The sequence below is a fragment of the Nannospalax galili genome, unplaced genomic scaffold (genome assembly GCF_000622305.1).
Source record: "Nannospalax galili isolate Female #2095 unplaced genomic scaffold, S.galili_v1.0 scaffold227, whole genome shotgun sequence".
In the NCBI taxonomy this organism is placed as follows: domain Eukaryota; kingdom Metazoa; phylum Chordata; class Mammalia; order Rodentia; family Spalacidae; genus Nannospalax; species Nannospalax galili.
Genome location: NW_008360303.1, coordinates 9,685,550 through 9,710,821, shown reverse-complemented (window position 1 = coordinate 9,710,821; position 25,272 = coordinate 9,685,550). Strand labels below are relative to the sequence as shown.

Genomic DNA, 25,272 nt, shown 5'->3' with positions numbered 1-25,272 from the left:
AGCTTATACTCTTAGACTTCTAGTATTATGAGTTGAATAATTTTTTTTTCTAAAGTATCCAGCCTCAAGTATTTTATTATTACAAGAGATGATGAACTGATATAAGAAGTATCTGTGGTTTAGGCATTCATTGGGTGTCTTGGAATATATCTACTGCAGACATGGGGGACAGTTACTGTAATAGGAAGCCTGTTTCCCGTCTACTCAGTTAAAATAAGTCCCAGACCAAAAAGAACAAAACCTCCCTAAAGAGATGGTCTGTGGAAAGGAAGTCTAGACAGAGACTCCTGACAAGTGAAATCTCCTGCTCTTTGCTGGTATTTGCTCAGTGAATATTTTTGAAAGAAGAATCTCTAATGTCACTTCAATTCAAAGATTTAAAAAAGACTTACTTATTCACACATTTGTTCCTTGAAGAAGTCATATTTGAATATGTTTGTTTCCATCACAGTAGGTGATTTTACCTTATGAAAATGACAATAGGAAAAGAATAAAGTTTTATTAATTTAATTTTATTCATTATATATCTGCACACAAATCTAATTGGGAAGTATCTTCAGAGTACCTTTGGTGATTCTGTACTATTTCCAAAGACCTTACCATTGCGTAAAAACAAACAAAACCCAGGAATATCTGTCACCAATACTTTTGGAACTCTACTTTCAAATTTTCCTTCAGTCAGCTTATGATCCTCATGAGAAAACCAGTTTCATGACTTAAGGGTTACACCCCATTTTTATGAAAAACAGCATTACTCAACGTGTTTGCCTCCCTTCTTTGGCAGGCCTGGCTCTGCATGCCTGCTGGTTGCCTCCCAGAGTCCATTGCTTCTTCGGAGAATGACAGCACGCTGCCCCTGGGCTGTTGGAGTAGCACAGGAGTTCTGAAGGCTCTGCTGTGGGGAGAGCTGAAGCATACTGGGTAGTTCTCGTCCCATAATTTGTCCCATAATCTGATTAACAGTTGTCAATGAAATGACCGAAAGCTGAGGGGTTAGAGGAGGTCAGGGATCTGGATGGACTTCATCTATGATTCCTTCAAGGAATGAATGATTGAATGTGTGTGTGAGAGAGAGAGAGAGAGAGAGAGAGAGAGAGATTGATTTGATTTGATTTATGCTCTGCCCTCCGTGTTTTTGGCTCAGTAGTGCCGCAGGAGGAGCGACTGTCTAGGCGGGGCAGGACACGCTGCAGGCACAGTGGATTACTGTCACAGCACTTTGCTGTGAAGAGAAAAGCTGCATCTGAAGAATATGGCCTTTGCTGGCATCAGGAAAGAAAGCAGTCAAAATTTAGAGCCGCTTGCTTCCATAGCGACAATGCTATTTTCTAAGTACGGTTAGATTCTAAGTACACCCTTCCCCCAAAGACATCCTTGTGTCAAGATAGCTCTCACAGTGTCTATGGAATACTTAGGGGAAGGCTTTTAATTGATTTCCACCCCCTAAGGACAGTTTGTTTACATTAAAATGGTTGAAAATTATAGAGCTCAAAAATTAAGACTTTAGGATTCTGATTAAAGCTGTTTAGTGGGGACTTAAAATTTGTGGGGTTTAGTAGTGATTCCAAAAGGAATTTTTGGCATTTATGAACAATCTAATTTTAGGTCTTTGAACCCAAAATACAGAATTAAAAACTGAAAGGGAAACTTCAGTTAGCCATGTTTGAGGTATTTCATACAAACCAGGCAATTTCTAATATTAAATGTTAGGTTCTTCTTTAACCTTTGTCCCTAGTTTCTGAGATGGCCACTACCCAGCTAAGAAAGTAAAAACAAATATTTTCTTATGCAGTGTCTAGGGGAGAAACCACAGGTGAATTTGGGTGAGAAGACAAGTGTGTTGGAAGAAGGCCAGGTCTGACAGATGACAGAGCATGGTCACACTTCACACACGGGATCTGCCTTTTCCCCTGGCTCCCACTGTGCTTGGTTCAGGAGTTGATTAAAGTAGTACCAGTCACTGGTTCAGGAGCTGATTGAGGTAGTACCAGTCACTGCAGACAGGGCTTCCCAGCTTCTGCCTGTTTTAAGTCAAACAAGTGGGTGACCAGTTGGAAGCTTCCTCTCCTCTGAAGAGCTGACACTTCCAAAAGTCTTGCTCATAAACGGTCTCGTTTGTGGCTGGATGCTGACTAAGATGTTGGCCCACCACTATGGAGATTCACAGGAGTAAGCCTCTGATATAGCTACATTTTTTTCTGCTTTTCTCTGGAACCTACTGTACTCAGATGTTTGAGTTGTAGATTTTGCTCTGTTGGGTTTTTTGTGAACTGGCTCTCAAACCATTCCCAATGCCAGAAACTATGATCAAGAAACAATTGGCTTCCAGAGTGCTGTTTTCTCCTGATTCATTTATTTTGTACATAGATGTTTCTTATTTAATGTTAAGATCTGCAGGGACTCCATGAACCTGGGCAGCATAATGTCAGTTTGTTAAGGCTCAGTGAAGAGGTCAGGGGCCACCCGGGTCCATAATAAACCTTTAGGGAAATCAGGGCTGAATTCAGTACCATCTCCTTCTTGTGTTCTCTTATTGCTGGTTTGACTGTCAGGGTGATTTTACATGACCAGATATTTTATTATAAAATCATAGTTTCAGTCAGCCATGGTGATCCATTCCTATAATCCCAACACTAGGGAGGTTGAGGCAGGAGGATTACAAATTCAAGGCTAGCCTTGGGCTACATAGCAAGACCCTGTCTTAAAAACAACCAAACAACCAAGCAAAAAGAGTTCAGATTCTTTCACAATATTTATTGTATTTGTTTTTTTGTTTTGTTTTGTCTTGTTTTTTGAGTCCTGTTTTTCTGTCACTAACTGTGCCCTCAGACTGCCCATTTTAATATGACTGCAGGTCTTACTGTTTGTAGCTGATGAAGAAGTGAATCAATTTTATAATGAAAGAGGTGGTGGAATGGGGCCAAAGACAGCCTTGAGTCTGCAGAAACTCGCATGACATGATGGGGTTGTGGTCTTTATTTATTCTTTCTGGGCCCAAGTTTCCTCCTTTGTAAACCGAGGCTCTACGGTGCCTGGTGCATGGTAAGTACACACTGTGGTGGCAGTCAAACACTTCTATATTTTAGTATCTCAGTTTATTTTGTCTTACTGTAACAAAATAACCAAGACTGAGTAATTTAAAAACAAAATTTTTTTTAGCTCACGATTCCAGTGGCTGAAAAGTTCAAACAGCATGGTGCTGGAGTATTTTGAAGACTCCCTGGCTTTGTTACTACATGGTAGATGACATCGTGTAGCAGAAGCATGTGCAAGTGTGATGAGCAAGTGGGTGCGGAAGAGGCTGAATAGGTGTGTCACCTTGCTTCCTAATAGCCCACTGTGAGACCAATCCAGTCCCACAAAGTCCAGTACTCACTCTTTCAGGAAAACATCAATTCCTCTTGAAAACTCTAACAGTTCTCAAAGTCACTACCCCATAGCATGGCCACACTGGGATCCAAGCTTCCAGCTCAAGAGCCAGAATACAGAGGTCCCTGGGAGGCTTTGATTTTTACTCTTAGAGGAAGGTGAAGGGCTACCAGCAGGAAGATGATATGATCTGACACTTTTATAGAGTCATTGGTCAGCACTGGGATTGAGCAGTGAAGACTGAGTGTGTGGACTACCAGGGATACCTTTAACCCTTACATTGGAGTCAGGGTTTCAATCTTAGGCCTGCTTGCATTTCACTGGGGGGTGTTAGGAATCAAAATTGAAGGGAGTGTAGGTGATGCTGCTCAGCAAGTAGAGGTGCTTGTTGCCAAGTCTGGAGACCTGAGTTTGATCTCTGGGACCCACATGGTGGAAGGAGGGAAGCCAATTCCTACAAACTGTCTACTGACCTGTACATGTGGGCTGTGGCATATGAACACACACACACATACACAATAAATAAATACATACATACATAAACAACAGCAACCACAATAAATTGAAGGGAATCTTCAAGGAAATTGTGATACTATCCTATTATTTTTGAGAGCCAGAATTTAGGCTGAACAGAAAGGAAAAGAAATGCTGATTTTGTTTCTTTTGCTAACAGTGTATCTTGAGGGGTTAAGAACTGAAGTGATTTTGCAGTCTAAAATTACTTTGAGGATGTTTGTCCAAATTACTTTAAGGGTGTTTGTCCACATAGATTTGAAGATGTAGATGGATCCTTCATATACAAGGTGGGAGTTCATTACTTATGCTGTAAGATGTTACTAAAAAATTCTCAGGGCTGGAGAGATGGCTCAACGGTTAAGAGCACTGACTGCTCTTGCAGAGGATCCGGGTTTGATTCCCAGCACCCACATGGCGGCTATGAACTGCCCTTAACTCCAGTTCCAGGGGAATCAAAAGTCTCGTGTGACCTCCGTGGCATTGCATGACACGGGTGCACTCACATACATGCAGGCAATACACTCATACATATAAAATAAAAATAATAAATAAAATATTTTTAAAAATTCTCTAGGTCTGGCCAGCCCTGAAGTTAGATACGTGGCAGTTATGGGACCATACTGCTCTAGTGTGTGAAAATGAGGCCTGTGGTCACATAGCATTTTTACTTAAAGAAAGAACATTGCAAAGCAATCTAATTTTAGATGTTAGGAGGAAAAAAAATAACTTGTCTGAGATTGCCTTTCTATTAGGCCTTTTGAATTTTTAACAATAAGCAGTGCCACACGACCTCCCCCCCCCAGGCTTTCTGCCTTACCTCTGTTTTGTAGGAACCCCCCCCCAAATATTTTGACATTAACATGCATTTCTTTCTGATGCTAAACTGAAATTGTTAAAAACTGATTAATGTCTAAAATAATCCTGTAACACATTGATGCTCCTTCAGCTATAACTTTCTAAATATTTTAAGCCCATAATTTTAAACATGAGACCTACAATAAATAAAGATTGATCAGTGCACAGATATCAAATGCATACTCTAGAGGAGAGATGATTATCTAACTTTTGGATCATCTTGGTCTTCTTTCTTCTCTTCTAAGTCACTTTGCTTCTTACCTTGCAATGGCAGATCTAGGACTAAACAAGGAAAAAGAAATGGGGTTCCTATTGGTCCATCTTTTTCCTTGACCGTCACAGGTCCGCCACTGTTAGTGTGTTTAGTGTGTATTTTCTCTGACCCTGCTGCTGCTGCTGCACTTCAATGACTTCTGAGTGTTTGATCAAGTCACAAAACTTGACCAGGAAAAAATTAAAATTCCTTCAGGCTTTAATACAAAACAGCAACAATGGTTGATCTGTGCTTGTGTTGGGAAACTTTTCATATGTTTTCCATCATTTTAAACATAAAATCCCTTCCCACTTTCTTCCATTCTACTTTTATAAGGAAATCAAGAAAGTGCATGTGTCAGTTTCTGACAAATATGTGCTGGGCAGGGTGAGCTCCTTTGTGTCTATTCTTTTTTCTACTTAGGTAGAGTGGCAGTTTTAAATAACAAATTACAGTTTACTTCCTCCATTGGTCCCTGCAGTTTGGAGGTGGTTTCTAATTTCAGCCTTGCAGTGGTAGTTAGTACAAAGTATCTCTGAACTTGAGCTGATGACCATTGTGGTACTTCATAAATGTGCTGCTTCATGGGCACAGGATAAGCATGCTGGGAGCGCCAGGCTGTCTGTTCCTATGCTGTGTGTATGCACATTTGTAGGGACAAGAGTCAAAAATACCAACTGCTTCAAACAGTAACCTTGACAAGGGTTATGTCAACCAAGCATTTGGGAAGATTAGAGGAGCCATCTTAGAAGTCAGATGGGATGACTTTGGATGATGGGTAAGATTTTGATGTATGAAGGTTGCTAGAGAGAGAATGTCAGGCAGAGAAAAGACAAGGCACTGTGGATGTTGATGGCTCCCACTGCCAGGCATTATTTTCCCCTACCCCCATTATCCTTCAAACTCTGTTCAAATCTTCTTCTTGAGGAAGACTGTTATAGTTTGGATATGGAGTGTCCCAAATATACTCATTATGAAGCCTTGGTCCCCAACTGGTGGATCCAGTCGTTGAGAGGTAATATCATTATGAAACCTTGGTCCCCAGTTGGTAGATCCAATCGTTGAGAGGTGATTAGATCATGAGGGCTCTAACTTACAAAGGTGAATCCTTGGATGGAGACGTAATTTGATGGTATTACTCGGAGGTGATTGGGGCTTAGAGGTGGTGCTAAGTTGTAGAAGGTAGGTCTTAGAGGCATGTCCTACTTACTTTTCTGTTGCTGTGATAGAAACACTGACCAAAGCAACTTATAGAAGGAAGAGCTTATGGTTCCAGGGGAATTACAGTTTGTCATGGTGGGGAAGTATGGTGGCAGGAGGTGGCTGGAGCAGGAGTGGAAGCTAAGTTCTCACATCTTCAAGCAGGCAGAGGAATCTAGAGAGCGACATGATATCCTGTAAGGCTTAAGAACTCTCTAAGCCTGCCCCTAGCGACATGCTTCCTGCAACATGTCCATACCTTCTAAGACCTCCCAAAGCAGCGCCACCAAGTGGGGACAAAATGTTTGAATACTTGGAGCCTTTGGGGGACATTCTCATTCAAACCATCACAGGGCCTATCCCTAGCAATCAAGATTGGGCATCTCTCAGTCTCATTGCTTCCTGGCCATGATAGGTAAGCAGCTCTCCTCTGCCGTACCTTCTCCTCCATGACATTCTGCCTTACCACAGTCTAAAAGCAATAAAATCAGCTGGCCATAGACTGACATCTCTGAAACCGTGATCCAAAATAAGCCTTTCCTCCTTTACACTGTTGGATATTATTTTGTTATAGTGTTGAGAATTCTAATACCAAGATTGTTTGAAATGCATATGGTTATTGGAATCTGTCCCTCACTAGCTGTGCTCTTGGGCAAGTTACTTAATAAGTGAAATTTATATTACCATTGTATGGTAAGCAGTTTTTTGGGTGTCTTGTATTAGCTTAATCTTTTACTGTCTATGCTAGCCCCACGAGATAGGAGCTATTGTCTCTCTCATTTTATAGACTGTGGGAACTGAGGTGCAGAAAGGAGAAGTAATTTGCTTCAGGGTAAAGAAAGTGGCAGTACTAGAGGGTTGAACACTGATAATTTCAGTGTTCTTTACTGCCCTGTTGCCTTGTGCTACCACTGTGTATTTATTTGCAAAGCTTCATGGTATGATTTCAGTAGAGTTCAGCACACAGTAGTTGTTCAAAGTAAAAAGTCGTTTCTATCACTTTTTCTACCCTATAGTCTGAGAGCTTTTTCTTCTTGTCCATTTTTCTCTGGTAACATTTGTTGCCCTAATTCTGGATTTGCCTGTTTCACACATTAGGTTGTAAGTTTCTTGAAGGCAGCAACTGCATGCAGGATGGGTCCCCTAATAGTACAGTAAATGCTTGCTGAATGAGTGAACACATAAAATATTTTGATTCTGCTGCAGAAAATCAGCTGTGGAATGGTTCATATCTAACTTTCAGATGTGAATTGCTAGGTTTGAAGCCAGCCTGCCTTTGCATTTTATGTACATTATTTATCCTCCAGTAAGCCTCTCCACTTCCTTATTTATTTAATGGGAATAATATATTCGTTATAAAAAGCCAAGGAGATAGTGCCTATCAGGAGCTTAACAGAATGGCTGATTGTGTGAGGTCAGCAATCCTAATTATCATTGAGTGTCAAAACTCAGATATACTGCCTTGTTATGGGTACAGTGATAAAGAGTGCTTCTCACACAGGAACTTCACAGTGTCACAGGAGAGAATGATCATCAGATACATTATAATTATATTTAGGAGTGTACAGTAGACACAGTTTGAGTTAACTGTGGGAAAAGGAGAATAGCTTCTTGGTGGAAGATATGGGTAAGTTGGGTTTTGAAAATGAATAAAAATTCATGAGACAGCAGGAATAGAGCCCTAAAATGCCAGGATTGTGGATTTAATTGAACAGGGAAGCCATCGAAAGTTTCTGAGTAGGAGGGTGACATCAACAGAGCTGTCCTTTAGGAAGATTAATCTGACAAAAATATGTAGGATGCAGTGAGGAGAGAAGCAAGGAAATATCACATAGACCTTTAGTGGAACCTCCTACTCGGGATAGAAATCTATCCTGCAGCAGTCCATACAGATGGTCATCCAGCTGAGGCCTGAACAACCCAGCAATGGGATGTTCACTACCCGGTAGGCATCTCCCTGTTTCCTGTCTTCCTCTCTACTTCCCTCGTTTCCATCCATCCATCCATCCATCCATGCATGAATGCATCCATCGTTTAAGCATTTCCTATGTGCCAATTATGAGGGTAGGTACTGGCAATGTAAAACTGAATATCATAGTCTGCCTTTCTGAGAATCTCACAGAAAGTAAAGATGAAGTTACTAAATTCATTCATTACTAAATAACTCTGATTATTGGAAATTTTTTCTCTAGCTTGAACCCAAATCTATTCTCTTTGAAATCTTTCTCTTACTACTTCTGTTTTTCTGATTTCTCTCCTATAAAATGCATGTGTGCATCCTTTTATATGACCACTTTTATTATATTCACAAACTTTTATCAGTACTGCTCTTTTCTTTGGGAAGTCCAGTTCCCTTACAATGGCTTTATGAAACAGATTTGTAAAATTTAACTTCTAGAGTTGAATGAGACTTTGGAAATCATTTAGGATCCATATCTTAGCCCTCATCGCTCTAAGGTAAGATATGAGTCACAAGTATGTTGTGACTTGCCTAAGATCACAGAGCTGCCAAGTGACAGAACTTGGGCAAGAACTCAGGCTTTCCAGTGTCCAGACTTGCAAGACCAGTCCCTTTTCAAGCTGCCTGATAACTCCTCCCAAATATTCTGTAAATTTTTAACATCTCTCAAAAGTGTGGAACCTAAAGTTGAGTGTCATGTCTCAACTGTGTTCTGCTGTGGATAGAGAACTGCAAAGGAGTTTTCATTCAGTCTCCCAGAAACCCCTGTGGGAGGGTTTGGTAAGCCAGGTTCAAGATGATGAGACTGAGCCCCATCATGGGAATGAAGCACTTTCTAATCCATAGCCACAGAGCTAGTAAGTGGACATGCAGTTACTAGATTCAAGGCTAGGTGCTGACCTCCTTCCAGGGGAAGGCTCAAACCACAGTGAAGAAACACTAACTGAAGCACAGGATATGTGCGCATGGGTTGAGTGCTAGATATCAGGTGCTTTACCCTTTGTTCCATCTTGTTCTCCATCTTGCACTTCTGGAAAAGTTTTAAAATCTGAGTGGAGGATTGTTAATGTCATTAAATGTCACATCCTTGGTTTTGTACAATCTCACTGATCAAGAGTGCAGTGAGACCTGTTTCCTTGGCTGTGACTTCTGGCTCTGTCTCTGGCATGGTAGAGTAGCAGAGTTGTTCTTAAATACCAGTCAAGATGTGAGATTAAGCAGACCAATGTGTAACTTGTGAAGAAGCAAGTGTACACGAATTCTGAGTTCTAAACTAGGGATGAGGCCTTCTTTGCCCTTGGGCTCCTGTTGATGGCCTCTCTGTGTTCTCATCTTCCTTGGGTGTTTCATACTTTGAGGAATACCCTTTCCCTCCTATCCCACCCCTCAGAATGGTCCTGGTCTGTAAGGGCAAGACTAGAGGCCACTTTTTTTAAAATTTATTTTTTATTTATTTTATGTGTGTTTTGCTTGCATGTATGTAAGTGCCCACAGAGGACAAAAGAGGGCATCAGATGCCCTGAAACTGGAGTTATGGATGCTTGTTAGCCACCATGTGGGTGCTAGGTCTTCTGCATGAACAACCACTGCTCTTAACTGCTGAATTATCTCTCCATCCCCATAGAGGCCCCTTTTGAAACCAATCAACCAACAATCCTTTCTGGATAAGAATTAATTTCTCTCGTCAGTTCACATTCTGGAAAGTGTTTACAGCACCCTGAAAACCATAATCACAATCTGATTAATCTTTTATTTTGCTCAGATGTTCCCCACTAACCCCAGAGTTCCTTGAGAACAAACTATACAGTTTTCATCTTTATGAACCTTTCCTTTGCCCAAACTACTAAGAGAGTAAAAGTGAGCTTCAGTTGCATCTTTGGCATTTGTTGACCGTCTCTCCAAGATTTATGTCCTGAGCAGCTTTGCTAGTTCCCTATCTGGCATCATTCCCATCAAGATAAAGATGTTGGAAAGGACAGGGACAAGGGCAGAGCCAAGGAGAAATGTGGCCCCGAGGAATACTTCTTCGATGCTATTACCCAACCCTGAGCGAACTTGGTTGCTGTTATATAACTGTCCCCAGAACCATGTGTGATCTGTGCCTATCCATTCTGAAGCTGCTGGGGTTGCCACAGGAACTCCTCTACCTGGAGGCTTCTATTCCCCCTCCAATTTGTTCTGCACACACAGCCAGGAGGGTCCTTCCCAGAGCCCTCATTGAATTTTTCCCTTGTTATGAGCCCTTCAACTCCAGGTTCCATTACCACCAGGAATCGTCCCGACCCACCTCTCAAGATTGACCATCTCCCCCACTCATCGTGAGGGTATACTCTGCTTTATTTCTATTTCACAGGCTGCCTTTCTATTCTCTGAGCTGCACAGGCTCTTCCTTCTTCTAGAAATCTCTTCCCTGTCTTTTAATTTGTTAGCTCTTTCCTTGTTTCTTGGCTTCAGTGCTGTTTGTACAGGGATGTCTTCCCAATGCCCCCTCTCATAGCATCCAGTACTTTTCCTTCACAACACTGATATTAGAGTCTTAATTCACTTAATCCCTGTCTATATGAGTTACTTTTATATTGCTGTGATAAACACCATGTCTAAAAGCAACTTCAGGAAGGAAGTTTATTTTGGCTTACATTTCCAGAGAACTAGATACCCCTCAGGGCAGGGAAGGCATGGCTGACCACATTAGCCATGGCTGTGGCAGGGGCAGGAGGCTGGCTGACCACATTAAATAATATTTTATTTATTATATTTTTTTATATATATGAGTGAATTTCCTGTGTGTGTCTTGCAATGCCCATGGAGGTCAGAAGAGGGTATTAGATTCCCCTAGAATTGGAGTTATAGATTATTGTTAGTTACCATGTGGGTGGTGGGAATCAAACCCAGGTCCTCTGCAAGAGCAGCCTCTGAGTCATCTCTCCAGCCCCTGACTGATGGCATTTTATCCACACACAGGAAGCACAGTGAATGAACTGGAAATAGGGCAAGGCTATACATTCTCAAAGTCCATCCCCAGTGACATACTTCTTTAAGCAAGGACTTCTCTCCTAAAGCTTCCCCAGATGCGGAACCAGATGTTTGAATACATGAGCCTATGGGGGCCATTTCTAATTCAAACCACCACACTGTCCCCTCCACTAGAGCCCAAGTTCTCAGAAGAGAGGCAGGGACCTTGTCCATTTCCTAAGCAAGATGTACTGGGTGCTCATCACAAAGGTGGATGCTCAGCAGTTGCAGTGAATGAACATAGACACAAAGTGTAAGTTCACTCAGATGATGCTTGCTGGGATCCTCCTGTGTGCCAGGCAGGGTGCCCACCTGTTGATTTTGGGTAGTTGAGATGGGCAAAGGAACAGTGCTACCTTAGCACAGTAAGTAAATGGTCCCCTGGGGAGCAGATGATGGCCGAGATCTTCAGATCTGCCCTGGGGCTGTCACTGGTGAAGAAGGCTGTTTGAACTGAGTTCAGCTCTTAATTTGGTGTTTTATGCTCTAGGTATCAAGATTGTCACACTACCAAACTCTTGAGATCCCAAGTGTTCCAGACTTTTCCTGCTCACCAACAACTCCGTCAAAAAGAGGACATAAAAGTTAACTTGACATGATATTCTTAGTGAGTTCTCGTTAGTGCCTTGAGCTTATAAAAATCTCTGCTAAAGCCCCATTTTAGCTTTGACAGAAATCTGGCTACTGCTTTAGCTTCCTCAATTGACTCCAATCTGGAAAAAAAAAAAAAAAGAAGAAGAAAAAAAGGAAAACTGACATATCTTCTTTTGTTTGATGCTAAATTTAAAAAAATATTTTATTATTTTTATTTTGTGTGTATGAGTGTATTGCCTGCATGTATGTAAGTGCACCTGTGTCGTAGCCCCAGCTGGTCTGAAACTAACTACATAGACCAGGCTGGACTTAATCTCGCAAAGATCTACCTTCCTCTGCCTTTGAGTGCACTCCCAGCTGTCCCCTGATGCTAAATTTTTAAACTGAATTTTTGCTATTTTCATACAATTTAGTTTGATGGCATTTAGATCCCCTCCCCCACCAGCTGCCCCCACTGCCCCACCCAATTTAATGTGATATATATATACAAATATATATACATACAAACACAAATATATATATATATAATATGGCTTATATAGAAATAAAATATGGCTTATAGAATAAGATATGTGCCCCCAAATGTCCTTCCGTGTGGGTCTATCCACTGGGCCCACCAAGAGTCCCTTCCCTGTAAGACACTGTCTCTTGCTCTTCCAGCAGCCATCATTTACCAAAAGTTCCTTAGGTTGAGTTGGAGTTTCTTACCCACTTCCCCATGCCTATGCTGGGATTTTGTCTGGTTGGAGCTTGCATAGGACTTGTGCATGCTGTCACCATTGCTGTGAGTTCATATGTGTAGCTGCCCAGCTGTCTGGAAGACTCTCTTTGCGGTCATCTACCCCTCTGCCTCTTACAATTTTTTCTGCCCCCTCTTCTGCAATAATTCATGAGCCTTGGGAGGCAGAGGTTTGATATAGGTGTCCTATTTGTGGATGAGCACTCTGAGGCCTCTTGTTCTCTGCACATTGACTGATTGTGGATTTCTGTGTTAATCAGTTTTACAGGTTTCAAACTGAATAAGGAAACTTCTCTGGTGAGAGTTGAGAGATGCATTCATCCTATGTGTAGAGGTTGCATTGAAGATGTGTCACTTAGGATTAATTGTCTCACAGACATTTCTTCTCTGTTTGACCAGTTCCGGAACTCTGTAATAGTCTCCACCTGTGGCAGAAAGACGCTCCTTTGATGAGGGTAAAAAGTATGCTTGTCCCAGCTAGTCAGTCACTCTCTGGCAGCATCAGTGGGATGGGCCAAGGCCCAAGGAGAGCCAATGGGTACTGAATCTACTTTTAAAAAAATCTTTTAATACGTGGTCTCCTAGTAACCCCAGCTGGCCTAGAACTCACTATGTAGACTAGGCTGGCCTTGATCTCACAGAGATCTGCCCATCTGCCTCCTGAGTGCTGGGATTAAAGGCATGTGCCACCACACCTTGCTGCTTCTACTTTTTGAACTCCTATGGATGCCTAAAGATTCCTAGAGAGGCTTGGAGGCCAGGATCCCCTCATCTGTTCTTCTTTCGTCTTTAGATATTTCTCATTTTTTTCTCACACTTTTCACTAGCAATTATAGGAAAGCATTTCAGGGTAGGAAACTGAGTGATAGAATCTGAAACCCTGGTGTGTTCTGTTCAACTAGGTGGTCTTAGGCAGGCATTAGTCCCCATCTATTGCTGATGTGGTTGACATGAGTGAACTTGGTGTCTCCCTCTAATTTCTGGTACTAGGAAGCCCCACTTTCTAATGTAGAATCTTCTAACTCCAAATTACAGGCCAAGCAGCTCCAGATTTGGTTTCAAGGTTACATAGCTCATCTTTTCTGTCCTTCCTTTCCCATCCCCCATGATTGGAAAGGTTGGTTTGTCTTTTTTCTACTTTAACTCTCTACTCCCTTTTCATCTAGATTTAGTTCATCTTGGGCATGACCATGCTAACATATGTATAGAGTTGGATCACACTTTGAATTGACTTTGCTTACCTTACTGTAAGGCTCTCTGACTCAACTAAAATAGAATTAGGCAGATCTGCAGCTGTCTAACTGGGCAGGATTCTTTACCTGAGTTCCATCTCAATTTCCTTATCTATTATTATTCCTGTGATGTGTCTGTAGCTCAGAGTTCAGTAATTTATTTGACACTCTGTCAATGTTAGCCATTTTAAATATTTGTCTCTTTTCATTTTTCAGCCATTGAAAAATTTCCCAGCAGACTTACACTGAATTCTTTAGCTATCTCATATGGTGTCACTATGTAACTACAGGTCACCAAATTTGCTACATGAGCAGCTTTGAGGAGGAGAGGCTGGGAAGTAGGCACCAGAAAGAAAGATTCATTTTCTAAGTGTTGTATTAGGTGGGTTGCATGATCAATGCACCTGCAGATGGGAAGGAGGAATACCTGGCTTGGACAAGACTGTTCATACTTCATGTGTCAGAATTAGTAAAGTATGCACACACATTTAACCACAGGAGCATTGAGTTATGGTGGATCACTAACTCATGGTAATATTTCACAGACATTAGAGTTTCTTTATCTTGGTATCAACCCTCCAGCAACCAAGGCTGGTCTTCAGCTCCTTGTTTTTCTGCCTCTACCTCCCAAATCCTGTTAGTTCTGATTTCATTTTGTAAGTCTGGAGATCATTGTTTCTTCCTGGGCCACAGATGTTTCTGTTGGTGTATGAAAAAGCTTGCAGTTAATTGGCCTGTGCCTCTGATAGAGAAAATAGTTCCAGAGAAAGGAAGCAGCTGGGTCTGAATTGAATGCAGTATGAGATCTGGTTGTTTTCTGGGAATTCAGACACAGGGAGAGATGAGAGTGTGGTATCATCATTAGGATGTTACAAACACAGGACCCAGTTAGGGAAATGGAGCTTGGGCACGGCTGTGGTCACCATAACCATGGGCTTTACCTCCTTAAGTGCTTTTTCTCATTTGGACCCCTCCCCCAACACTATTTGGTCTCAGTGACTCCAGACAACACAGTCACTCAGTTGTTCATTAAACATATATTAAGCACCCATGGACTGCCAAAGATTTGGCTCACACAGATGAATTTAATACCCATTAAATCTGAAGAAGCTCACAGTCCATTTCTTTTCTATTTATATCTCACTCAAAGGTGGCCCTTAGATGACAAACACTGAAAAAATAAGAATCTGGGACCACAGGCCTGGTATCTTGGCTCTTGAAGTTGAACGCAGTAATGTCCATCCCCATACCGCCACATGTTGGTTGCTGGTCATAGGAAAGTTCTTTGCATTTGCAAATGACATAATTTTTTCTTAAAAAAAAAAACAAACCCCAGAGTCTATGCAAGTCCCTAATTCTAAAATTCTGTGATTGTATGATTCTAAATTAATTTAGGAAAGTAGGCAGGCAGTTTCTGAATGTGTTTCCATGGACACTGTGGTTGTTGTGTTGAAGTATCTGCTTAGTCACACTTGTCGCCATCTGTCATAAAAGAAAGCTGTATCTGGGTCTGAGGGCAACTCGAGGTACTGACAGAGAGATGTGCTGTCCTAATAGCCGAAATATTGGAACATTCCAGCATAAACCGTAAGAGAGCATAAATTTACCACACAGAGTACAATATGCAAAAGTCACAAATAAGTTTTTACTTATTATAGTTAGAAAATGGCTTTTTAGTGTAGGTATGTCTTGGGAGATCTACTTGAGGATGTACTTCTACTAAAAAGGATATCTGTCACTCAGATTTAACTGGAAAGCCTTTTGGGGGAGGCAGCATCAATTTGTAATCTGTGACTGTGTAAATGGGTTGGTATGGATAACACTATTGCATGTACAGAGATATTTGTTTACTTTTATTTTTTAGTAACTTTTCAGGGGCTGGAGAGCTGGTACAACTCTTAAAGGCTCAGGCTCATAACCTAAAAGACAAGAAACTTTTTAGACAATTTTTATAGCTTCCTCCACTCTGAGCCTCTCCTCAGGTAAGAGGGGTTGCTAGTGATAATTCAAGCATGTTGCATTTTATTTTCATAAGACTTTTATGCTGCCTTTTCTTCCACTGCTTATGAAGTGCCCATCATTTTATTAAAATCCTTAAAATTACCATAAATATAATTTATGTCTTAATTATCATCCAGTTACTTATGTTTTTGAAAAATAGACATTACATATCCTGCAGTTGTTATGAGATAGTCTGTAGATGTTTAGTAATTTAAATTTATTTTTATTTTATGTATATAAGTGTATTACCTGTATGTATGTAAGTGCACCCATGTCCTGTGTTGCCTGCACAGGACAGAAGCGGGCACTGAATCCTCTGGAACTGGAGTTACAGACAGTTGTTAACAGCCAGGTGGGTGCTGAAAGCAGAACCCCGGGTCCTCTGCAGGAGCAGCCAGGTCCCTTAACTGCTGAGCCATTGCTTCATCCCTGCTTTACTTTGTTCTTGTTATTAGGGGTGTGTAAGTGCCCTCCTGCCATTAAATTAAAACCATTTTCAAATGTCTTTAAAAAAAAAAAGAAAGAAAAGAGAAATAGACACTACAAAATAAAACAATAATTAGTGAAATTTGAATGTGTGAAGTAAAATATAAGTGCTTTTTTGCCTTTGTTTTTCTTATCCAGTAAAGCAGTCCTGGAATTTATAGAGGTCAGGACCTGTTAACTCAAGCACATGCCAGCGTCTATGCCCAAATACTAGATTTTTCTGCAGGTCATCTTTGGTTCTTGTTAGCCTTGTGATATTTATAAGTACCCATTCATCATTTCTTCTTTTAAGATCTGGTGCCTCTGTGAGAAAGAAGGAAAAATACAGCTCAGTGTCTGCAAAATTTATAGACTTTTAGTGATTTAAGGTGTTCACTGAAGTCATAAGTGGAGAACATAAGAGGTTTGCAGAATCCTTGTAATCAGGAAGTCCTCTGTTTTGTTTTTGCTGTTTCGAGTGAAGGAAACAAGAATATAGAGAACAAATTTGATGCTTTTCCTTATCACATTTGATGCCCAAAGACAAGGTCTAGAATCTTTTTGAAAAAAAAAAAAAAAAACTTGCATCCAACCTGAAAATTTCTGGTGCTAAAGTTCAAGGTTACGGGTATCTAAGGTAGATCGTGAGGTACATGGTTTTATTCTGTCAGGTGTGGAGGGTAAAAAACCCTAGCTGACAATTTTTTTCCTAGACACAGGTGAATGGACTTTCTGCAAGACCCAGAATGACCCCCACTCTGGGAATCCTAAAGCAGATCTGCTGTGGCCCAAGGGAGCAATGTGTGACCATTTTTTTCTTGGCCTCCACTGGTATCACAAATCTGATGGCCCTTCCCCTAGTGGTAGGGGTGGAGTTGGGCCTGGATGTATGGAGGTCGCTCGTGGCCTTGATTCATTCACTCTGTAAACATCTATGGAGCACTTGCCAGTGGCAGATATTGCTCTTTGGGTTGGGAATACATCAGAGGACAACATAGAAAGTTCTTGGTCTCAGGGAACACCTGTCCCAAGAGGGGGAGGCAGCATAACAATGTAAAGAAATACTTGCATGTAAATATTTCAGGCACTGCTAAGTGCCGTAAAGTCAATAAGCTGGTACAGAAAGACTGACTGTCTGAGTTGCGGGGACGTGCTTTGGAGGGTTTTTCTAAAGATATGACTTTTAGGGAGAGATCCAAAGGGTAGAGAAATGCCAGGCATGGGAAATCAGACCACCTGAAGCATTTCTGTCAATTATGAGGAAGAGACTAGATGGAGGTTGTGAAGATGTAATCAGCTTGATTTTTTTTTTTTTTTTTTTTTTTTTTTTTTGTGCAGTGGTTAAAAATGTTTGAATCTCACCATGGAAGGTGTGAGATTCTCACACATACATGCACACACATATACACATACACATGCACTCACACATTTCAAAAGCTCTTCATTTCATGAAACAAAATCGTCCTGTAAGCATAAAAAGGAATTTGGTACCTGAATCAGGTTCAACCAAAAATGAACACAGAAAACTGAACTGAAACACAGAATCTCTTGTTCCAATAAGGCAAGCAAACAGCAGTAAATAAGGAAATCTTTGTCTAACAAGAGGGTTCCCCCACACCTTCCGTTGGCTCGTTTTTCCTTCTGTCTGTACTCTCTGTGCTTGGTTCCTCTAATACTTGAGAACCTTTTCCCCTGGTGTCACACCCTGAGTGTAAAGATAGTGAGCATGGGAGTGAAGGTGGGCAGGAGGTATCAGATGGCATGTGTGCTTGGCTGGGTGGAGCACAGAGGGAACTTATATGTAATCTACAGCCCTAACACCATTTTATGGACTTTTCTCAGTGATTAAAAGGAGGAAGGGCTCAGCATGCAAAGGTACTAAGAACCTAAGTTTGGAACCCACATGGTTGAAGAAGATAACCAACTCCTGCACACTGACTTCTGAACTCCTCACGCATGCTGTGCCCCCTCCACACTAAACAAATGTATTTAAAAGAGGTGAGCTAGAGTTCATATTCTTAGTAGCTTTTAGAAACTGTTGTTTTTCCTGATCATTGTGATGAAGGACTTCTTAGTTCATTTCCAAACTCAGCTGCCTGAGCCTTTAGCAGGTGCCACACCGAGGAAACAGTTCTGTTTTCCATTTGTAGTCCATCTTCAGGAAATCAAGAGCTGGAAGGGGTCTTGGAACTTGTCTAGTCACCCAGGGAGGCCCCCACTTCCTCTTTTGGTGGCAGTGCTTTGTCAGAATGTAGAGCTGGAAGGGCAGATGAATCCCCCTATCTGTCCTGGAATATCTCTGCGCTATAACAAATACATGCAATAATGAACTTATGAAGAGAGTTCTTTTGGATTAAAGTTTGGGAGATTTCAGACCCCGGTTCATTAGCCCTTGTTGGTTTTGGACTTGAGGTAAGGCAGTATTAAGTGGCAGGAGCATGTGGTATATAAGGCCTGTTCACCTCATTTTTCTGTGTGAGAGACAGGAAGAGGTAGGAACTGTGATCCCACAATCTCTTTCAAAGGCCCATCTTACATGTCTTAAAATCTTCTACCAAGACCTCACCTCCTAAGGTTTCTGCCACCTTCTGATAGTGCCAAGAGGTGGATTAAGCCTTTAATGTGTAGGTATTTGGCGGGGAGCACAGACCCAAACTGTAGTGTCATTTTTCTGTGTGAGAGACAGGAAGAGGTAGGAACTGTGATCCCACAATCTCTTTCAAAGGCCCATCTTACATGTCTTAAAATCTTCTACCAAGACCTCACCTCCTAAGGTTTCTGCCACCTTCTGATAGTGCCAAGAGGTGGATTAAGCCTTTAATGTGTAGGTGTTTGGGGGGGAGCACAGACCCAAACTGTAGTACCTTTGTCCCTTGAAAAGTTTTCTAAAGCTGGTGGAGAGCCCAAGATTATGATCACCTTAAATACAATAATCTCTTCACTGAGGAAAAAACTAGAGAGATTTCTTTCTTGGTTCTATTCAGAACTGGGTTGCATTCATGACACATCTTTAAAAAATGTTCTTTTTTTTTTTCTGGCCCTGGCTTGTTTGTTTATATCTGGTTTGGATCCTGTTTCAGATACTAGTTGGCTGTTTGATCTTGAGCAGTGTTATGGCTTAAATGTAAAATGTTACACAGGGACACAAGTGTTTGAACACTTGCTAACCTATTGGTGGTGCTCTTAGGAGGGGGTTCTGGAACCTTTGGGACATAGGGTCTAATTTACAGACATGATCAGTAGAGGTGTGCTATAAAGTTTATAGTCTAGTCCCACTTCTGGTCCTGTTCTTTGTCTTCTGATCCACCAAGATATGAACAAACCTCTTCAGGCTTGTGCTGCCACAGACTGACCTGTTCCTGCTGCCATGCTCTCATTAGGCCTGGTGAACAATATGCCTTGAGACGAAGAAACAAAAGTAAATCCTCAAGTTGCTTCTGACAGAGTTTTATCAGAAAATGAGAAAAATAATACAAGCAGGTTTACTTCATCTCTGGACATCCTGGTACAATGAGGATGATAGGGTTGTCTAGGGTGTGATGGAATCTGGACCCTACCCCAGGACTGTCTGACTCTAAAGCATTGCTTTACCTGACTCCATTACATTCCCTCTGGAGAAGCTTTGTTACCCACACTGTCACATTTTACACTGAGAAGCCAGCATTACATTTTGTGATTTAGTTAAAAGTAATGTTGGCTAACAAGATTTGTAAAATACTTTCGAACCTGTCAGTAATTTGTGAACTACTTGGGACAGATTATTCAGTGTATATAATGAATGGGGCATCATCTTATATTTTAGAAGTTACCAAGATGGTTAAGGCTAAGACAATAGGAAAAGTGGCATAAAAATGGAATCATGATTTATTACATTCTTTTGGTGATTGATTTAGAAACTAAGGAAATAAGAGTTCAGATTGGTAGCCAATAACATTTTTCCAAAGATACTATGCCCTGAGGAATCACATTAGGCATGTTTCTTGATTCTGTTTTCCCATCCTGATGGGTTGGGCATCATGAATGTGAGGAGCTACTAAGATGGACTTTAAAATGATTGTTGGGAGGAAGCGGTAGGAAGTGATTTCTGATTCTTCCATGGATATCGATGTCTTTGGTGGTATAGGGGACTTGCTTCAATATCAATCGCATCAGAAAACCTATTTGTTTACTTTTTATTTATTAAGGAATTTGTCTAAGTATTTGCCTTGAGGAAATTCAAAGATTCTCTAAGGTCTTTCAAAGAAAGTTCCTAAGAGGTTAAACTTATTCCAGTGTATCCAGACAGTATATACGTATGGAGACAGGGTAAGAGGGAGTGAGAAGGGGTGGGAAGGGGACTTGTAAAGTGTATGATGTGTATTTCACTAAAAAATACTTAAGTTATGCATTCAGCAATCATGTTAAAAAATTACTAGGAAACCTGGTTTACCTTGTTCGGTGAAAGGGAGCTGCCTGACTCCAGCCAGATTCTAGTTTCTCTAAGAAAATGAAGTCTTAGAAAGGCTTTGTATTTTCTCTTGAAAAATGATGCAAAGCTGATGGAGGATACCCTGTGTTTTGAGCTGAAAAGGTCCTGTCTCATGTTTTCTGTTGAGCTTGGTCTCCTCAGTAACTGAAATTCTGCTCTCTTTGAAGTGGCATCAAGGGGAGAATTCTCTTCTTAAAAGTCAAGTCTTCTGACAGAAGAAAACTTCCTCTTTGGGGTAGTGGAAATTTCCATCCAGGGATTACTAGGCATTTCACCTCAAAACAGCTTCCTCTTGGTTTTTGTGATTGAATTATTTTTAGTGAGTTACCATTTTTCTCCTATTCCCTGTTTAACTATGCTATATATTTTTTACTTTGCTTTCACCATTAATTAATTCCCACAGCACCTTTCTTAGACCTTTCCTATCTTGAGAGATACTTTAAAACTTTAATGTTTTTCTTTAGAAGAAAGTATGACGGAGGCATCTACTTTTGCCTGGAAACTGGGTATCAAATCTGCCCCAAAGTGGAGCTTGATTCTAGGCTTATACTTCTATTTGTGTAACACAATATGACTTTATTCACTGGGATATTTATTAATTTATTTTCAGTGAATCTAAAGGACCTTCTTTCAGGTTCACTTCCAAATGAGAAGACAGAAACAGTGCTGGGTCATTATTACAGTGCTGGGTCATTATTACAGTGTTGGGTGATGATGTGCAGAGAATATAAACACATACATGACCTTCCTCAGATCTCATCCTACAGCCCTAGGAGATAGGGTGCATGTTCCCCCATTGTATCAGTGATTGGTCCGAGCTAATAATTTAAACACTGTGTTTATACTGCCTGTGACTACTGTGTCATAAATATATGATCTGAGCTTCTTAGAAACATGTTAGTGTATTTAAAGTTGCTATAAACTCTAACATAGTCTAAAATTTCTCATCTACTGTGAAAGCTTGGTCAACAAGTTCCACAACAATAAAAGCAAAGTGTAGACCCATTTTTGCAGTATTTCATGGCCAGCAGGTATGGATGTTGATAGGGCTTGATGTTCACTTGATGGTAACAATGAGGGTCACAGCTGAACTCTTAGACTCTTTTTGGTTATGGTGTGATCAATAGATAGAGAGGTTGATAATGAAGCGCATGGTGGACACTTAGGTCACATAGAACTTGATTTAAATTCCAACTTTTCCCTACTCTTGGATGAACTTGCAAACTGCTTAGCTCCTCTACCTTTAGCATATTCATCTGTAAAATGGTAACAATAGTACCTCATATGGCAGTGGTCATAGGAAACAGAAAAATGTTTGTAAATTGCTTAGAGCCTGACACAAATATTCAAGAAAAGGTAGCTGCTAATAGCCATCCTCCTCACCATAGAGTAGAAGTTGGGAAGGATCTTAAAGGTCAGACAGTACAAGTTCTGTGTCTGTAGTAGGATGACCTTTGTTAAGTCACCTTGTTGCTTTCTTTTCTTGATTTGCATAATGGAAATATTTAAAAGAGGATTATAGCAAGGTTTATGTGAATGTGACACCTGAAAACATTGAGCATTAATTGATCTTCCTAAGTGTGACTGACAGGGTCCTGGGACAGGGTGGCTCTAGGGACTTAGAATTGCTGGAGAGCTTTACCTAAGCTGGTCATTAGTTTTCCCCTTGGCATTTACAATCTAGCTCTAATCCTGTGTTGTCAGTCGCTGACATTTGCTGTCTAGGTCAAGACTTTGATTCAATCTAGAAATACTCTAAGGATCCGAACTCACTTGATTGTTAAGATTAAAGTCCTTATTCTTTAAGAGTTAATTTTACATACCAAATCTTTTATTTTCTTTTAAAATTAGGATACAAAGTAATGAGTAACATTATAGTATTTTCATACATATATATCTCATTATACTTTATTCTTACCTTCCCTCTCACTGCCCTCCTCCATCCCCTCACCTCCCTCTTGCTGGTCCCCTCTGTCCTACCAAATAATACCCTCGCCCCCAACCGCTTTCATGGCACACATGCTATGTGATCTTTATCTCTGCCTTCCTGGATACATTCTGTGCTGAAAAAAAATTTGAGTGTATGATAAAAAGAAGCTCTAAATCAAAGAATCATGGTATACAGTATATCAGTTTATATTACCACATGAATTGAATGGTTCAAGTGATTGTTGTTAATGATTCAAAACTTATTATTGAAATCAGCAGCATTTAAAGTAATTTAACATTGCATGACATTTTAATTTTTAAAAAGGTTGCTTCGCTCTCCCTATCCAACTTTGTATGAAGCTCTCTCATTTGAAGTCATTAATAGCAGTAGTACTATCTGTGCTTTGAATGGGAAGAGAAGGTGAGCCACACAGCTAAATGAGGACTCGTACTGTGAATTTTCCTGGAGATCCTCTGCTCATAGGCTCTCCCTGAGGTTTAGGTGCAAAGCCCTTAATCATTTACTTACTTAGCACATCTGTCCTTACCCGCAAATATATTTCATTTCTGAGGGCTATTCCTGTGTGCCCTGCATAAAAAGATCTGGGTGAGATCTTAGCGTGCTTTTCATGGTTTTGGAACTGACAAGAACTGTTCTGATGTGTATAGTTATCTGGTTTTTTTTGGTTTTTTTTTGGGTTTTTTTTTGGTGGCGGGGAGGAAAGGGTTTATTTGACATATATCTCCCAGGTCACATAGTTCATGACCAAGGAAGCCCAAGGCAGGAACTCAGGGCAGAAACCCAGAGGCAGGAGCTGAAGCACAGGCCATGGAGGAACTGCTTACTGGTTTGCTCCCCTGGCCTGTGCTCAGCCTGCTTTCTTATACAATACAGAACAACCTGCCCAGGGGTGGCACCACCCACATCACTCAACAATCAAGAAAATACCTCACAGATATGGCCATCCCACAGTGGCCTGGGCCCTCCCACATCACTCAACAATCAAGAAAATACCTCACAGATATGGCCACAGGCCAGTTCAATGGAGGCAATTCACCAACTGAGGCTCCCTCAACCCAGTTCTATCAAGTTGACAATTAAAGCTATCTAGCACAAATCGATAAATCAATAATCTCACTGCCACTTTAGAGAAGGTTATCTTACTCAGAAAAGGAGACAAAGAGTTGCAAGATTTTAATATAAACTGAGTTTTTTTTAACTTTTACAAAAACATTATTGAGAATTTCGTGCATGCATATAAGGTGTTTTGATCAAATTCATGCCCACTCCCTCCCCTCCAACATTCCCCCTTCTGAAGACGTAACCCTAAAATCTTTTAAGGATTAGATACAAGCTCCCAAATACTTTTGACATTTTTGGCCTTTGGAACAGAAAAAAACCAGATAACTATACACATCAGAACAGTTCTTGTCAGTTCCAAACCATGAAGAGCACGGTAAGATCTTACCCAGATCTTTTTATGGAGAGCACACAGGAATAGCCCTCAGAAATAAAACATATTTGCAGATAAGAACAGACGTGCTAAGTAAGTAAATGATTAAGGGACTTTGCACCCAAACCTCTGTAATCCAAAATTTTATTTGCAACTGGGTACCGGATTTTATTTTCCACTGGATAACAAGTCTATAAATACCATGATGACTTTCCTCCCTTCTCTGCAAGAAAAAGGCTTCATCTCCTGTAGTACTTCTCATGAAGATGTACTTGGAGTCCTGGAGCCCATAAGCAAAATTTCCTTTATAAATATTCTATCTATGAGAGTTGTACTTCCTCTTCCTCCTCCCCTCCCCTCCCATCCCCTCATTCTTCTGCCTCAGGCTCCCGAGTGCTGAGATTATAGGCTTATGCCACCACACCTGGCTACCTGGTGTTATCTTAAGAACATTGAGGGGCTGGAAAGATGGCTCAGTGGTTAAGAACACTGGTTGTTCTTGCAGAAGACCCAGGTTTGAATCCCAGCACTCACATGGCAGCTAACAACTGTCCATAACTCCAGTCCCAGGGGAACCGACAGCCTCTTCTGACCTCTGTGGGCATTGCACGGCACAGGTGCACTTACCTACATGCAGGCAGTATACTCATACGCATAAAATAAAAATAATAAAATTTAAAAAAAAGAACATTGCAAGAGTTTATTCCAAGTTTTTTTCCTCAGTAATTAGACTGTTGATTTATTTCTCTGGGTTCTGCATCCCTCCTTTTCAAAGCTGTCCCAAGGTTTCCCTGGAAGGACAGTACTGAAGTCTCTAGAACTTTAGTATTCCATAGTTCCATTTGTCCTGCTCACCTCTGTGGAGCTGTAGTAGTGACAGGGCAATGGTAGGTTCTTACTGACACCATGGCCCTGAAACAGAGCATCAGGCCAAGATACTAAGCAAAGTCTGAAAGGTGCGGGATTACAGTATATCTGGAACCTGCTGTCCTTCCTGGGTAGGACGTGAGAGACCCATCCCCTGATGAAGGGTGGGCATGGGCACTGTTTTCCATAATGAGTGGAACTATATCATAATCTTTTAGAATAAGCAAGCAAAAAAAAAAAAAGACAAAATAAAATTGTTTCAATTAAAGAGTTCTTATTTCTGGGGAAGTACAGACTCCTAAGACTCTTGTCATCCCAAGCTGTTCAGGCACACCCTCAAGGAAGGTTCTGCCTTCCA

General features: G+C 40.9%; 1 protein-coding gene across 1 annotated transcript in view; it reads left to right on the top strand.

Annotated features, from left to right (window-relative positions):
• Nucleotides 1-25,272, top strand: part of CUNH1orf21 (chromosome unknown C1orf21 homolog) — a 248,807-nt gene that overhangs the window by 27,457 nt on the left and 196,078 nt on the right. The window lies entirely within an intron of this gene.